This window comes from Lissotriton vulgaris, chromosome 7, assembly GCF_964263255.1.
Source record: "Lissotriton vulgaris chromosome 7, aLisVul1.2, whole genome shotgun sequence".
NCBI classification, from domain to species: Eukaryota; Metazoa; Chordata; class Amphibia; order Caudata; family Salamandridae; genus Lissotriton; species Lissotriton vulgaris.
This window is the reverse complement of record NC_141695.1, coordinates 1,122,204,225-1,122,220,788: the sequence shown is the minus strand read 5'-3', so window position 1 is coordinate 1,122,220,788 and position 16,564 is coordinate 1,122,204,225.

Below are 16,564 nucleotides of genomic sequence, written 5' to 3'. Positions count from 1 at the left end.
ACAAAATACTTATTTTCTTTTTAGCTAACTTCTTGACACTTGGGACCTCTCTTCAGGGCACTCCGAATCTTTTTATAATCCCAATTTAAAGGGCTGTGTGTAAATAAAGACTGCCTGTAAATGCGGCGAATGAACATGGCTGCATTCCAGGCTATCTTCATTTGCATGTAATTGCAGAGGCATTCGCGCCCTTCTTGGAAACCATTCATCGACCCCCAGGGGGCGCGCCCAACAGTTTGAAGACCTCTGCTCTATAGGGTAGGTTACCATCATGGGGTACGTACCATCTCCCACCCTCTCCCACTCTCATGTGACTTAGGCAAAGATATGGATACCGGAATAAGTTAGGCATAGGTGCTGCTCACTAGTAATTATCTAAAAGATTGGCCCATAGATCAGTTGACTTGTATTTGACTCCATATTCTGTGTTCACAAAGGTTAATTCTAGAAGCAACAGTTTCCCTCAGCTTACTTTCAGTCACAGCCTCTCAGTTCGTGCATACACCGAACCACGTTACTTGCTCAGTGACAATGGACCATCCCAATTATGAGTCTGGTGTGATCACTGTCTTCATACTCTGGGGCTGAGGCAGTCGACCGGGCACATTGGATTGGAACGTTCAGGATCACGGGAGCTGAGAACCACACTCGATGAGCCTGTTGGCATACATGGTCTGCTGACCAACACAGGCAGAAATTCACTTTCAGAAGTAGTGGCCAGTGGGCAGAAGCTGTTGGATGCTTGTCTGAGGCAGTTGCAGTCGTGGAAGCCAATGCAGGTGAGTGCTCGTCTTTGGCAGTTGCAGCCTTGGATTCAGTTGCAGTAGCTTCTCACAGTTTGGCACCTTGGGTGGCAGTGGCAGTACTAGGTCCTCAGGGTTGAAGGCGAGAACACTGAGCCACAGAGTGACAAATTAGTGAATACGTTATTGGCTAACTCACAGTGGGAGCTGCAACAGGGGCCTGGGGTACCCTGCTGAATTTGGGTCAAGATCAGGTTTGCAACCTCTCAGCAGTCAGCTACGTCTTGTAGTTGGACTCCGCAATACCAAGCTGGGCTTCACATCTCGGACAGTTTGTGTTGATTCTTTTTAAAATGTCATTTTGGGCTGCCTTCCAGATACTGCCTTTATAGAAAGAGATGGCTCTAACAGCAGGTTGAAATGGGGCTTGAAGTTGCTCCAAGCATGAATAGCCAAACCTGAAGCACTATAACACGTGAGGTCTAGGTATCTGGTTCTCATTAGCCTTTGTGAAGCAGTAATCACTGAAAGGCAAAAGGACTGGCCCTGCCTAGAAGCATTCTACCTTAAACCACAGAAACTTCAGTCCCACCTCTCACCCCTACATTCTAACAAATGGTAGTGCTCAGGAAAAACTAATAAGCAGCTTTTTGCTATCAGGGTTCTTGTGGAAGCTCGAAAAGTTGCCCTTTTTCCATCCTCCTCACTTCAGTGGCAGGGACTTCACTCTCCAGCCACAGGAGTCCAGGAAATACACATCCACTGTCCGGGTAAGTGAGGATTAACCTCCATCTTGTGTCAGGATAAATGAGAGGTGCGGGGAATGAGATTTTGATACCTTTTCTGATCACTTAGATACCTATCTCATTCATCTATTTGGATCGATTGTTTTCTGTCATTGAGTAAAAGACAAACCCCGCATAGGTCAAATCAACCCCATAGACTGACACAACTCTGAAGAACCACTTACAACTGATAAAGTTTTAAGATTTAATATAAAATCAGAGTTAATTGCATATACAATCCTCTGAGGATAAGATTCAACAAGTATACAGTCAATATCAATTCTAGAATTTACAGATTAAAAGCATAGACACAAAGTGGTTCCGTTGCGTCATCTACAAAAAGAGAATAAACAAGTTAAATCTGTCCCTACTCTATGCTAGGTGACATCCCTACTTCGCAAGTTCCTTACCTAAAAAAGGTGTCAGCAGTTTGACTTCCAAAGAAGTTCAAACTCTCTTAGCCTCTAATGGTAACTTATATCGAGAAACAGTACCCTCTCTGCCTACCCATCCGCTCTCTAAGGGTCCTCGGCCTACTGCTCTCTTGCGCTCTGCTCTTTCTCTCTGATTTCTCAGGCCATCTGCTCAAGTCATCTGCGCATACTTCTCCCGGGGTGCTGTCCCTAAATACACAATCACAGTATGGATGGAACGCCCCTTGACGCCCACCACGTATACATTTACACATACTCTCATTCTTGGGTTTTTCCATTACTTCATCTCTTCGCGTCGTCCGTTAAGTTGACCTTGCTTCTCAGGCACCATCTTCGTCTTCGTGTTGGTGACTTCATTGACATTCCAGTTGACACTTTCAGAGCAAAGTCTATCACCTCAACAGAACTCCAGTCTTTACGATTGTGTTCGTAACCTCGTTTGGTCCTGTGAACGGTCATTTCTAAACAAGACCCAAATTCCAAGCATCTCTTATCTCACTTAGGCCATAAACTTCGTCCAGCATTGTCACCTTAAATCTAGCAAGACCTTTGACTCTTGTCTCGCACGTTCAGATCAAGGCTATCCCCTGTTCCTGTGAGACCACTAAATTATATGCAGTGGACTACACTCTTGCGAACCCTTGGTCAGTTAGGTTAAAACCACATATGACCACACTTTCTAAAACTCCTTCGTCTACACAGTATAACCTTTAACACACATTTATATAATCGTGTTAGCAAATCATTCATTATACTTGAATCCATGTTACATAAAATACAACGTTTATACTCTCGTTTCTTACACAGTGCTATATAATCTATATGTTTCTTCATCTTACATTTGCACCGCTTTCCCCTTCTAATGATTACATACATATATTCAGTTTAGCACGTTTAAGCATTTTCACATTTCTATATTAGACCACTATATATACGGTCTTTCTATTCTAGTGCACATTGTAAAATACATACATATGAATACGTTTCCTATTATTAAGGTTACATCGGCTAACTTATACGCTACAAGTGCTATTTCATGTTACAACTTCTACATTTATGCAATATGCTTGTAAATATGGTTCGGATATACTTTTTATTCAAATTGCGCTCTCTCAGTTCCCCCCTTTGATGACTTCTAGGAGTCATCACTAATTTCAATTTGAATAACACTTTACACAGAACTAGTTACAAGGTTCCCTCTTTTTATCGTCTCGAGAGCTCTTAAACTCTTATACTGTTGATCTTGTAAAGCAGCTAATCTCCTTTCTTGCTCTCTCATGGACCTTTGTAACCGGTTCGACCTATACCATTTGTACAGTTTCACTAAACCTAACAATGTGATTATGCAAATCAATATTATTAATACAGGTTTCAATATGTACCACACAACGCTTTTACCAAGATTGGCAAACCAATTTCCAACCTTTCCCACTCCATGACCTACTTTTTCCCAAACATTTACTTTTGTCAAATCTTCGATTTCTTTATGTATCTGTGTAATGTTCTGTATGACTTTCTCAAGTGGTTTTGAATTGTCTGGAATGTAAGTACAACATTCTTGGACCTTCAAAGCCTTGCAAACTCCGCCCTCTTTTGCTAGCAGAACATCTAAAGCAAGACGGTTCTGAAAAACCATTGCTCTAATCGACTGCATCTCTCCTTCTACTAACATCAATGACCTTGCAGTACTTGCAGACAGTCTATCTACAACTGTAGCTTGTCTCCTGATCTTAACATCGTTAAGTATTAAACCTAACATAGGAAACATTGCTCCAAATATGTCTCCAACTACTTCAGCATCTCCTATTTCCCTTTTCTCTCTTATCGAAGCCTTTCCTTCTATTATCTCTAAATCCTTTGCATGATATATTTTGGGGAAGACAATTGCCAAGTAACACGAACCATACCTATTGTCAGGCAGTTTTACATAGGCATTTCTTCCACATACAAAATATACATTAGGAATCGCTTGCATCCCTTTCATGAAATCTTTCGTATAATACTCTAACCGGAAAGCATGTTCGCAATTAACTTCACCTACAAATACACTCTTATAATACGTCTTGCTTCGAGTTAAACATAACTTTCCTTTCTGCGTTCTATCCAAAGCTATTGGACCATTACTACCCTTCTTTTTGTGTGCTTTTTCCGCTTCGGTCCAATCTGTTTTCCACTGTCCTGACATTTTTAGAATCTTCTGCCTTCTGTATCGGTCATCTACTTGTCCAATAAACTTCTTCTCAATCTCTGACACTTTGCAAGTCAGATTATTTCTGCGTGCATATGAAGTATCTAGTGTATCCAAAGGAAGAAAGAATTTTGCTAATCTGTCTTCCTTTTTATAATAGTCCCACTTATTCATTTGTTTATAATTCGGGACTTCAGGCAGTACCGAATCATAATTTGAAAAGTAGTACTCGAACCCTTCTCTACCATAGAATATACTGAGCAATAAACTACATGTTATCCCATAAGTCAGTGGGAGATGATGATATCTGATGCCTTCATCTACGGAAGCCGGCAATTGCATACACACGTAACAATCCTTGGCCTCCATGGCATCAATATACTCATACAATAGCTTGGCATATGCATTTGATCTAAAATTTCCCTGCGACTCGTCTACGTGTAACCTACGAGCTTCATCTGCCAGTAACGCTTTTTCACGGAAGACATTGCTCTCCTCCTCCTTCCCAACAAGAGCAGGTTTCAAAGTTGTTACAGGCTTTACATCTGCTGTCTCCTTTTCTCTGGCATGTCCTACTATGTATGATATGGTAACTACTGTAATAATGAGAAAAATTACTACTGCTATTAGTGTACCTACTATGCATCTGGCCTTTCGGTTTGGGTTTCCATTCTCCATGTTATCAAACAGCGTAGCTCTTTCCTTTTCGTGGAAAAGTTTTCTTTTTCAAGTCTTTATTTGCTTTATTCGCTTTTCCAGTCTGTGAAGCGCTCTTAAACAACAAAAAGTCTCCTTCTTCACAACAATGTCTTTTTTTTTTTTTTCAGCAACAGACAACCCTAACCCTTCTCCGTCCTCTAAATGTAATCCCTAATTTTATTCTTCTTTCCACTCGGCGCTAGGTTATCTTCTTCTTTATAGCTTAAACACAAAAGTCTTTATGCATCTACAATGATTCTCGTACCTGCAGCTCTAATAACGTGTTCCAATAATTCTAAACGAATGACTTTTTCTTCTTGTTCTGGTATTTGATGACCAAAAGTCGGAAACTCTAATCGATTTAGCACTAGGTCTTTGATCCGACTTAGGTAAAGGGGTATGGGAAGTGTGAAAGTTAGTAACTCCTCAGTCTCGATTCCAGGCGTCAACATCCATATCTCCACTGCCACAAATGGATCGAGATTGATCACTTGCACTTCTCTCACTCTCCCAGATTTCTGTCCCCAAGACATCTGCTAGATAAGTCCACTCTGGGGTGGCGTACCTTCTGCAGGGCACACGTACCCTTCTTGATCTTCTCGGACTCTCAGAGCCTGAATCTGTAGCTTCTTCGTCTAGCTCTGAATCTTCAGAGATCGGGACAAGGGTTCTCTCTGGATTTGCTCTCAAGCTTGACCTTCTCCTTCTTTCCGGCCAACTAGCTTCTCCATTCCTTGTCCTCCTGCTCCTTGTTCTTGGACTCGTCTCTTGAACGCTTACAGCTTGTTCGGAATCTGATTCGAACTCCCAGCTACTTTCTTCTTCTGAGACAACTTCGGTCTCACTGGTGTCCTGACCGTCGTCAGTCTGCTCCGACACAGGCTCAGCCTCTTCGTTCACCTCTACAGCTTGGCTTTCCCTCTCTGTGGCTTCTCCGCTTTCTGCTGGATTCTCATCCGAGAGAGGAGCTGTTTCTTCCAGAGGTGCTGGAACTCTTCGGGTGTGTGAGGCGTGTATCCAGTTGGGCAAGCCTCCACACTTTACTGCAGTGTTCGTAACTAGTATGACTTGAAATGGTCCTCGCCAGCGCACGTCTAGACAGTTCTTCCTGACATGCTTCTTCACCAGGACCCAGTCCCCCGGACACAAGTCATGGCACAAGTCTTGTGCTGATGGAACCTCTGCAGCCTGGACCTGGAGGGACACAGAATGAATGGCATCAGATAGTCCCTTGCAGTAGTCCAAGATCAAATCGTCTGTGATGTTCAACAACGCTGCAGTCGGAACCGATGGCAATCTCATAGCTCTCCCCATTAGCACCTCGTGTGGAGAGAGACCTGTTCTTCTGTCTGGTGTGCTACGTATGCTCATAAGAACCAATGGAAGTGCATCAGGCCAACTCAGAGATGTCGATGAACAAACTTTGGCGAGTCTGGATTTTATCGTACTGTTGATTTGCTCTACAATCCCCGAAGCTTCTGGTCGATAACTACAGTGGAGCTTCTGGTCAATACTCAAGGCTGAACATAGCATCTTCACTATTTCGCTGTTGAAATGAGTTCCTCTATCCGATTCCAAAGAGGATGGCACCCCGAACCTCGGTATCAACTCTCTAAGCAACAATTTTGCTACTGTAAGTGTATCGCACCTACGTGTCGGGTAAGCTTCAACCCATCTAGAAAATATACAGACTATCACTAAGACGTATCTGAGTCGATTGCACTTGGGCATTTCAATAAAATCCAGCTGCATTCTATTGAAAGGCCCCCCAGACCTTCCTATGAGACTCAATGTGACTGGTGTTCTCTTTCCTACGTTTAGTTGCTGACAGATCGCACAACGCTGACATACTGCTTCTGCCGCTACTCTAAACTTCGGATTATACCACGTCTGTCTGAATACTCTCACCATAGCATCTCTTCCTATGTGTGCTGGTCCATGCAATCTCCTTGCCATTGGACTAACAAGTTCGTTTGGTAAAACTGCTCTCCCATCTGCAGAAATCCAAAAATTCATTTCACTTTTAATACATCCCGATGTCTCCCATGCTTTTTTCTCATCCTCTGGTGCATTTTCCTGAACACACTTCAGTTCGTCCCACGTATCTACAGTGTCTAACAACATAGTCAACTCAGTTCTTTCCTGTATTCCCCCCACTTCTACATTGGTGTGAGAATAACCCTGTTCTGCACAATAACGTGCAACTTCATCCGCATATCTGTTGCCCTGCGACACAAAATCGGTATTCTTTGTGTGCGCGGCGCATTTGACAACCGCTATGGCTGTCGGACCTTGTAATGCATCTAACAATAATCTCACGATTTCTCCATTCCTAATAGGAGAACCCGAGGAGGTCATGTAACCTCTTTGAGACCATAACTGCCCGTAATCGTGAACTACCCCAAAACCATACTGGCTATCGGTGTATATGGTGACTCGAATTTTGTTACCTGCCAAACAGGCACGCGTCAAAGCAATAATTTCAGCTACCTGAGCGGAATGTACTCCTTCCAGGCAAGCGGCTTCCACAACTCTGGTAATAGTACAAACTGCATAAGCTGCTCTCAGCTGACCGATATCATCTCTTACGCATGAACCATCAACAAAGAATATTTCATCGGGGTCAGTCAATGGTTCATCTACGATATCTGGTCTCGGTTTGGTGCATAGTTCAGTCACATCAAGGCAGTCATGATCTGTACAGATTTCATCATCAATATCATTTGGAAGTGGCATCAAAGTAGCAGGATTCAAGACGGAGCATCTCTTTAGGGTCACATTCTCAGCAGCCAATATGACTTGCTCGTAGCGTGTGAGCCTGCTATTCGTCAGATGCTGAGTCTTAGTCCTGGTCATTAACAATTCCACAGAAGGCGGTACGTACACCACTAACTGATGTCCCATTACCACATTTTCACATCTTTCAATGCTGACACCCGTTGCAGCTACGGATTTGAGACATCCGGGCAACGCTGCGGCTACTGGGTCTAATGTAGCCGAAAAGTAAGCGACTGGCCTACGCGCGTTCCCGTGTATCTGGGCCAAAACTGCTAAAGCACAACCTTCTCTTTCGCGGCAGTAAAGCAAGAATGGTTTTTCGTAATCAGGCATTCCCAAAGCCGGGGCACGACACAAGTCCTCCCTCAGCTGCAAAAATGCCATCAAACAATCTTTGTCCCATGGTACCGGATCGCTCACTCCTTTGTGCGTCAGTTGTAGTAAAGGTTTTGCCTTCAGTGAAAAGTTGGCTATCCACTGCTGACAATAACCGACCATGCCTAGAAACATCCTGACTTCTCTTTGTGTCTTAGGCGCGTTCATTTTCATGATTGCCTCTATTCTGTCTGGAGACACCTTCCGTTTTCCCTTTTCAATCCTGTGGCCCAAGTATTGCACTTCAGTCAAACAATACTGCAATTTACTTGGAGACACCTTGTGTCCGTTCTCGGCCAAATGATTTAGTAAGGTAATGGTGTCTACTTTGCAAGCTTCCTCAGTTTCTGACGCCACTAGGAGGTCGTCTATGTACTGGACTAGAACTGAGTTCTTGGGCAGTACTAGACTTTCAAGATTTTTCTTCAGCAGCTGGTTAAAAACCGATGGGCTCTCTGTATACCCCTGGGGAATACGACACCATGTTAAAACGCGATTGTCCAGCTTAAAAGCGAACAAATATTGGCTCTCTTCATCTAAAGGAATCGAAAAGAAAGCCTGGCACAAGTCTATCACTGTGAACCATTCAGCTTGGAACGGTATCTGAAACAATATCACTGATGGATTCGGTACCACTGGACAACATGAAACAACGATATTGTTAATCTTTCGAAGATCCTGCACTATTCTGTATTTCCCACTAGGCTTCTGCAAACCCATAATCGGGGAGTTACATGGACTTCCCACGATCTCCTTCAGTATTCCCTGCTTAATCATGGATTCGATCACAGGCTTTATTCCTGCAATCGTCTCCGGTGTCAACTTATATTGTGGTGTTCTTGGATATTCAGCATTGGGTTTTACCATGATCTTTACCAGTTCTACCCCTTTGATCAATCCTATTTCTTCTCCAGTAAAATCCCACACCTCAGCTGACACTGTCTCCTTCAAGTCCTGTGGAAGCTCCTCCACTGTTAAGGTAGGATATAGTTCCACGCATTCCTGCGAGTTTACAACCTTAAAATCAGCATCATCATCGTTAGTCTGCACTTCTACTCCTTCAGGTGTGCAATATATGGTGCAATTCAGTTTACACAACAGATCTCTTCCTAACAGACACACAGGGCTAGAATCACAAATCACAAACTGATGTTCATCACTGTAATTCCCTATCTTCACTGATACTGGTTCTGTTAGAGGATTCGTCATTCTCCTATTTGCGACTCCTACCACCTGAATCGTTTCTCCCGACATTGGCAAACCTGGGACTACCGCTGATCTCAAAGTGGATCGAGTGGCCCCCGTATCTACCAAAAAGGTCGTAGGACATCCAGCCACCTCAGCCTCTACGTATGGTCCTCTCTGGTCTACCTCCAGGGCTGCTCCTAGAGTACAGTCTTCTTCCCTATTCACTCGTTGCCCTGTAAGAGGATCAACGTAGTAGCATTCTTCTCCTCCTACGAACAGTGGCAGTTGTCTATAGGTCTTTCCTCCATTTCCAATGCGAGGCGGTTGAGGGAACGGGGCTCGAGGAGTTTGAGTCCCCCCTTTGATAAACTTTCCCTTCGGGACTGCTGTTCCCTTTACCATGCTGGTTTGAACCTCATCCTCCTCCTGTTCTAATTCCCCCGTCTCGACATTATAGGGACACTCGCGTCTCCAATGTCCCACCTCGTTACACTGATGACACCTCGTTGTCTTTTTCAGTGTGGCGATATCTACCCTCGGTCTCGGTCTTTCTTCCTCATCTCTGCTTTGGTTGTTCTGTTTCTTTCCTAGTGTTCCTGTTCCCTGTTGTCGCTGTCCACCCTTTCCAGCTGATTGCATCTGTACCAACATCAGCTTTTCCTTAAGTTTCTTTGCTTTCGAATCTATTTCATCGCTACAGTACCTCGCATACCTCAGAATCTCATCTAAAGGTTTGTTTTGCCAACAAATCAAATGCTGTTGAATCATTAAGCTTATGTCTGGTCGCAATCCCAGAACGAACTTCGACACGAACTGTCCTATGTCTTTAGGATCCATCACATCCAAACCACTGTACTGTTTGAATGCTTTCAGCAATCTCTCATAGAATTCGTGAATGGTCTCTTTAGGCTCCTGAGTTGTTCGATCTATCTTAACCCAGTCTATGTCCTGCACCGGCACCTTCTCTTTTAACCATGCAATGACCCTCTCGTACTTTTCCATGACTCTCTCTGATGGACCATTCGTCTGGGCATCCCTCGCGGGTTCACAAATGGGCCATTCGACACTAAGCTTGCATGCCGTCCACAAATCTCCGGGTACTACGATATCAAACAGAGTGTTCAAATCGATCCACAGTACCTTAGAGATCTTCACAAACCTCTCTACCTGCTTATACCACTCGACGGGATTCTCCCTGAGCTTTGGAAAGGAATTGGTAAATGCCGCTAAATCCCCCCTACTCCAGGGTACATGCACGTAGTTTCCGTTCGCGATCTCTCGCAAAGGGAAAGCTTCCATTCGCATTATCTCTCCATCCTGGGACCTTACAAGTGTACTCCTTCTGACAGATCCCCTCTTGGACCATCTTTCCTCCCATTTATCCAAATCCCTCCATACTCTGATACTCAGGATCAGTTCCTTTATGTGTACTTTCAGCCCAATCATCCTACGCTCATCTAGATCTTGATCCGTGCAATTTAGCCTATGGTTACCCTGTAAAGCTTTAGTTCGTGACATGTCTATCATATACCTGTCTGCTAACTCAGATAATTTTTCATGGACTGACCTCGCTTTCCGAGTAACATCCTTAGACATAAACAGTATTTCATCATGATCATACAGCTCTATCCTTTCCATTGGCAATGTGCCGCCTATGATTTCATCCAAGTCTGATTTTAAACTCATTACATCGAGGCGTTTTGCTTTTATCTCAGCTTTCAATACTTCACTCCTAGGTTGTTCGTTTACATTCCTCTCACCCCCACTACGAGTCCTACGTCTCGGTACAGGTGAGTTATGAGGCGTCCTTCTTGCTTCTCTTTGTTCCCACCTTTCTAGATCCCAAGCTCTCCCATCCTCCCTTGGGGTATGGTGGAACAATGTTCTATTCCCCATCACTGTATTCTGTCTTTTTAGCTCGACTTCTCTAGATGCGAGATAGGATCCTCCGTTCTGTTCTATGTCACTGCAACTCCCTTGCTGTCTGGTGTCACTCAATAAACGGAAAGGTCCTTCACGATCCTCCATGTTCCCGCGATCCCGTCCGTGATCACTGGATGCATGGCGAGACCTTTCGCGACTCTCTATATTCTCGTGACTCCAATGTCGCACGTTTTCTCTCAGGGCATGGTGAGTGCACCTGAAACTATCTCGGTACTCCTGCGTCCTTCGTTCTCCCTCACTAAGGATAACGCGAGGCACTCCCCCACACCCTGCATTCTTGTCCTCACACATTTGTCTAGTGCCACTGGTGGTATGGCAAGTATCTCCCTTGCTTCCTTGACTCCCTCCCTCCCACTCCGGGCTGCTTTCGCCAGCTCCGCAGTGAGAGAGGATCCTGTTATCCTGATCTCTCCATTCTGCTTCTGTTTCTAACTTTTTATTCTGAGTCTCTTCGGCAGCATCCCATTCTTTCAAATACTCCCTTAATTCCTTAAAGGTTTTCGGTTTCGGTCCCCTCAGATCCATCTGTCCTCTTTGACCCCCTTGTTCTATCCAGGGACCCGTTGCTGAATCCAATGGGGTACTCCGACTCCTTGGTCCTAGCAACTGCCTTTGGGAATTGATCGTATTATTCCTACTGTCCATCTCTGCCCTTTCCCTGTCCCACCGTGCCTGTTCCTCCTGCTGGACTCCCTCCGGGTTGTAGATTGACACTATAGGACCTATGGTAACAGGTACTTGTAGAGCATCTGGCAATTGATACGACCTTGCACGCTCCGTTTCTGGCACCTTCTGGACCACGAATCTTCCTACTACTCTCTGCACGGGACTGGATTGAGGTACTTCCTCACCTTTCTTGGGATCCCACTCTGTTACTGGGAGCGATTTATATTCCCCCCATCTAGCCCCATCCTCTTGCTGTAGTTCAGGACTTTCGGCTTCTCTGTTGTACGGAGGTGGTCTATCTAATAATAGCCTATCTATCAGATCCTCATCTGACTCGCTATCCTCATCTTCTTCTAGAGGTTTCTTTTCTCCCGTAGCCTCTAGCATTGTGAACAGTTTGTCTGCTTCTATCTTCTGCACCCTCCATTTTTTAGCTTCATCATCCCATTTAGCATCCTGCACTGCTTTTACCGATCGTCTCACTCTTTCTTGGCGCCTGTTCAAGCTCTTATCGTGTGCCGTTCTAAACCATGCACTAAGGGCTTCGAACTGTGTTGGCCTCGGTAGAGGTCTCGTTGCTAACATTACCGCTTTCAGTTGGTTCAATACTTCTAACCTAAACGTCCCGTATCTCGGGAACGTCAGTTCCTCATTTCCTTCTGTTAGCTTACTCCACTCGGAGATCCATAGTATGGAGTGTAACCCTACATTCACAGCCATATAATAAGCTGGTGTGCCTTCTGGTGGAGCTTCTTCTCCTGTACACAAGTTTCTTCTATCTCTCTTAAAGATCGCCCTTAAACGTTTAAAACACTTCATTTTCAAAATCTACGATTTTCCTTTTAATTCTCTTCCTTATTTACTTCCCGATGACAACCACCAATCCCTGTGCGGCTCTCGCTGATCAGCCTATCCCAGCACGACTCTACACTGACCGACCAATCTCAGCGCGGCTCTACGCTGACGTCACTCGTCCCCTCTGCAGCAGTTCCCCTCCTTTCTCAACTCGTCTCACGGTCTTGCATGCGTTTTCATTCATACGCCGAAAAATGACTACTTCCGTCCAAGCGATCACTTTTCTTGACTGTACGTCCACAGTCTAACTGTAATTGTCACCTCAACTGACGAGACGTCTTCCTCTCACGGTCAGACGCTCGCCTTAACTGATAGGTTGCTTACACACAGTAAACGTCCGACCAGCGTCCGTTACTCATACACTCACTCTGTCACTCCCCCTATCATCGGTCCTTCGGGCGATCAATGGTACCTCATGACCCCCTTTACAATGGTAGACAATTACTCTGGGTGTTCGATACACCCGAACCACTTAAGCCCTTCCTTGGATCTTAAGATTTTATCCGGTTGCGCGCGCTCACAACCTTCCCTCAATCACACTACAGGCATTCAACTCCGCTTGACATTACAACACAGGTACAACACAAAACACCGCAATCTGGCAACGCATGACCCTTATACTCACTCTCGATCGACTCTGCTGCTTTTCTCTCGCACCGTCAGCACCGTCTTCGGCAGGGATTCTTCTTCTGGTCGTCGATGACTAGGGACCTTGGGGTAATCTAGACCTGACCAAGGTTGTCTTCCTCAAGAAGAAAACCATCTTTCTCTGCTACCAACTGCGGGGAATGAGATTTTGATACCTTTTCTGATCACTTAGATACCTATCTCATTCATCTATTTGGATCGATTGTTTTCTGTCATTGAGTAAAAGACAAACCCCGCATAGGTCAAATCAACCCCATAGACTGACACAACTCTGAAGAACCACTTACAACTGATAAAGTTTTAAGATTTAATATAAAATCAGAGTTAATTGCATATACAATCCTCTCAGGATAAGATTCAACAAGTATACAGTCAATATCAATTCCAGAATTTACAGATTAAAAGCATAGACACAAAGTGGTTCCGTTGCGTCATCTACAAAAAGAGAATAAACAAGTTAAATCTGTCCCTACTCTATGCTAGGTGACATCCCTACTTCGCAAGTTCCTTACCTAAAAAAGGTGTCAGCAGTTTGACTTCCAAAGAAGTTCAAACTCTCTTAGCCTCTAATGGTAACTTATATCGAGAAACAGTACCCTCTCTGCCTACCCATCCGCTCTCTAAGGGTCCTCGGCCTACTGCTCTCTTGCGCTCTGCTCTTTCTCTCTGACTTCTCAGGCCATCTGCTCAAGTCATCTGCGCATACTTCTCCCCGGGGTGCTGTCCCTAAATACACAATCACAGTATGGATGGAATGCCCCTTGACGCCCACCACGTATACATTTACACATACTCTCATTCTTGGGTTTTTCCATTACTTCATCTCTTCGCGTCGTCCGTTAAGTTGACCTTGCTTCTCAGGCACCATCTTCGTCTTCGTGTTGGTGACTTCATTGACATTCCAGTTGACACTTTCAGAGCAAAGTCTATCACCTCAACAGAACTCCAGTCTTTACGATTGTGTTCGTAACCTCGTTTGGTCCTGTGAACGGTCATTTCTAAACAAGACCCAAATTCCAAGCGTCTCTTATCTCACTTAGGCCATAAACTTCGTCCAGCATTGTCACCTTAAATCTAGCAAGACCTTTGACTCTTGTCTCGCACGTTCAGATCAAGGCTATCCCCTGTTCCTGTGAGACCACTAAATTATATGCAGTGGACTACACTCTTGCGAACCCTTGGTCAGTTAGGTTAAAACCACACATGACCACACTTTCTAAAACTCCTTCGTCTACACAGTATAACCTTTAACACACATTTATATAATCGTGTTAGCAAATCATTCATTATACTTGAATCCATGTTACATAAAATACAACGTTTATACTCTCGTTTCTTACACAGTGCTATATAATCTATATGTTTCTTCATCTTACATTTGCACCGCTTTCCCCTTCTAATGATTACATACGTATATTCAGTTTAGCACGTTTAAGCATTTTCACATTTCTATATTAGACCACTATATATACGGTCTTTCTATTCTAGTGCACATTGTAAAATACATACATATGAATACGTTTCCTATTATTAAGGTTACATCGGCTAACTTATACGCTACAAGTGCTATTTCATGTTACAACTTCTACATTTATGCGATATGCTTGTAAATATGGTTCGGATATACTTTTTATTCAAATTGCGCTCTCTCAGAGGCATCCAAAATCGATCACACTGGCCCTAGTGCTCAGACTCTCTCTCCCCCATTTCCTCTCCCCACAAGGTTCTGGGTTTAATATAACAGCAGCACTTTACAAGAGAAGAGTTTGTAGTAGTGTCATTCATTGCCTAATATGAGAGCAAGCACCTCGCATCCTGGACCATGTACTGTCATAAACAGGCCGAATACACTGGTTTAGCATGACGGCAGGCAGTGGCGTAGCTAGGCACTTTGCAGCCCGTGGGGGGTCCCTGTCGTTGTCGCACCCAGCAGTGCGGCAGGGGGTGCTGGCGATAAATTCTGCCTTTGCCGGCAAACGCATGTAAGAGGGGAGGTGAGCAGCTCCCAAAACTCGTGCCGCCCAAGGAGAAATCCCCCCCCCCATCAATGTAAATGTAAATGTACAGGAATTTATATAGCGCAAATCACCGAGCGGTTTCTAAGCGCTTGCTTAGGGAACCCGTCCCGGTATTCCCCTGTGAGATAACCCCGGCAGGGTTTCCACAAGGTGAAAGCCAGGCATCCCGCCGCGAGGGGCCGTTGTGGAGATTAAGCAAGCTATTGCCCAGAGTCGCAGAGAGTGAAACCGTGAATCGAGTAGGCACCGGAGCGAGAATTGTCGAGTCCATGGACATTTTAGGACTCAAGACCCCGCCGAGCCGGGAATTGAACCCTGGTTCCGGGCTGATCTCTGCTTCCAGGTCTGCCTCCTCTAACCAGTGAGCCACACTTCTCCACAATGGCAGGTACAACATAAAAGTCAGGATGCCAGTTTCAAATGCAGTCAACCACTTTGGGCAGGCGACTCTCCCGTTATCCATACATACAGGGGGCTCAACATGCCTGCACAAGTGGCAAAGAGAATAGGAGAGCATACCTGGCGGTCTGCGTTTTAAATTCGTTCCTGTGAAACAAGGGAACGCTGCTTCTAATAAATTGTATGCACTGGAATTTTCTTGTGAAAGCTATTCAGCTACACTGAGCAAAAGAATGAAAGACCCTAAATATTTTATGAGCAAGTCAATTACCGTCCTTTACAGAACCAGTGTCTGCCTGTGCCCGCAGGGAAAGGGAGTTCTCACCTTGCGGCGGAAGGTCAGCCATGCTCTTTCAGCCTGCCCGCCTGCCCTAGAAACATCTACACATCAGAACATTAGATCTATGTTTATAGATGCCCTCTGCTTCCAACATCTATTCTTCGCTTTTTGACACTTAATTGAGTTGTTTTTTTTTCTCGAAAGCGCACTCAGTATCGACCCTCTTTATTTTTACTGAAAATACAGTGGCAAATTGTATTGCAGTTTTGCAAAAGTGAATATTCCATATATTCTGAGTACCATGATATAATAATAATAGTAATAATGTATTTTTATATAGCACGTTATACAACACATGTGGTATCTAAACGCTATAAAACCAGATGTGACTATTACCCACTATAACTGCACTCATTTTAAGCACCTCGCAAAGAAGTTGACAGTTTAGCTTGCCTGTTAAAGCACCAGTCTCTTCAGTCCCACTTGATTTTGTCAATCCCTCTTGGGTCCTTTACGAAGTGCATTAGCTCAAGGATAGAAAAGTTGGACACACTCAACACAATG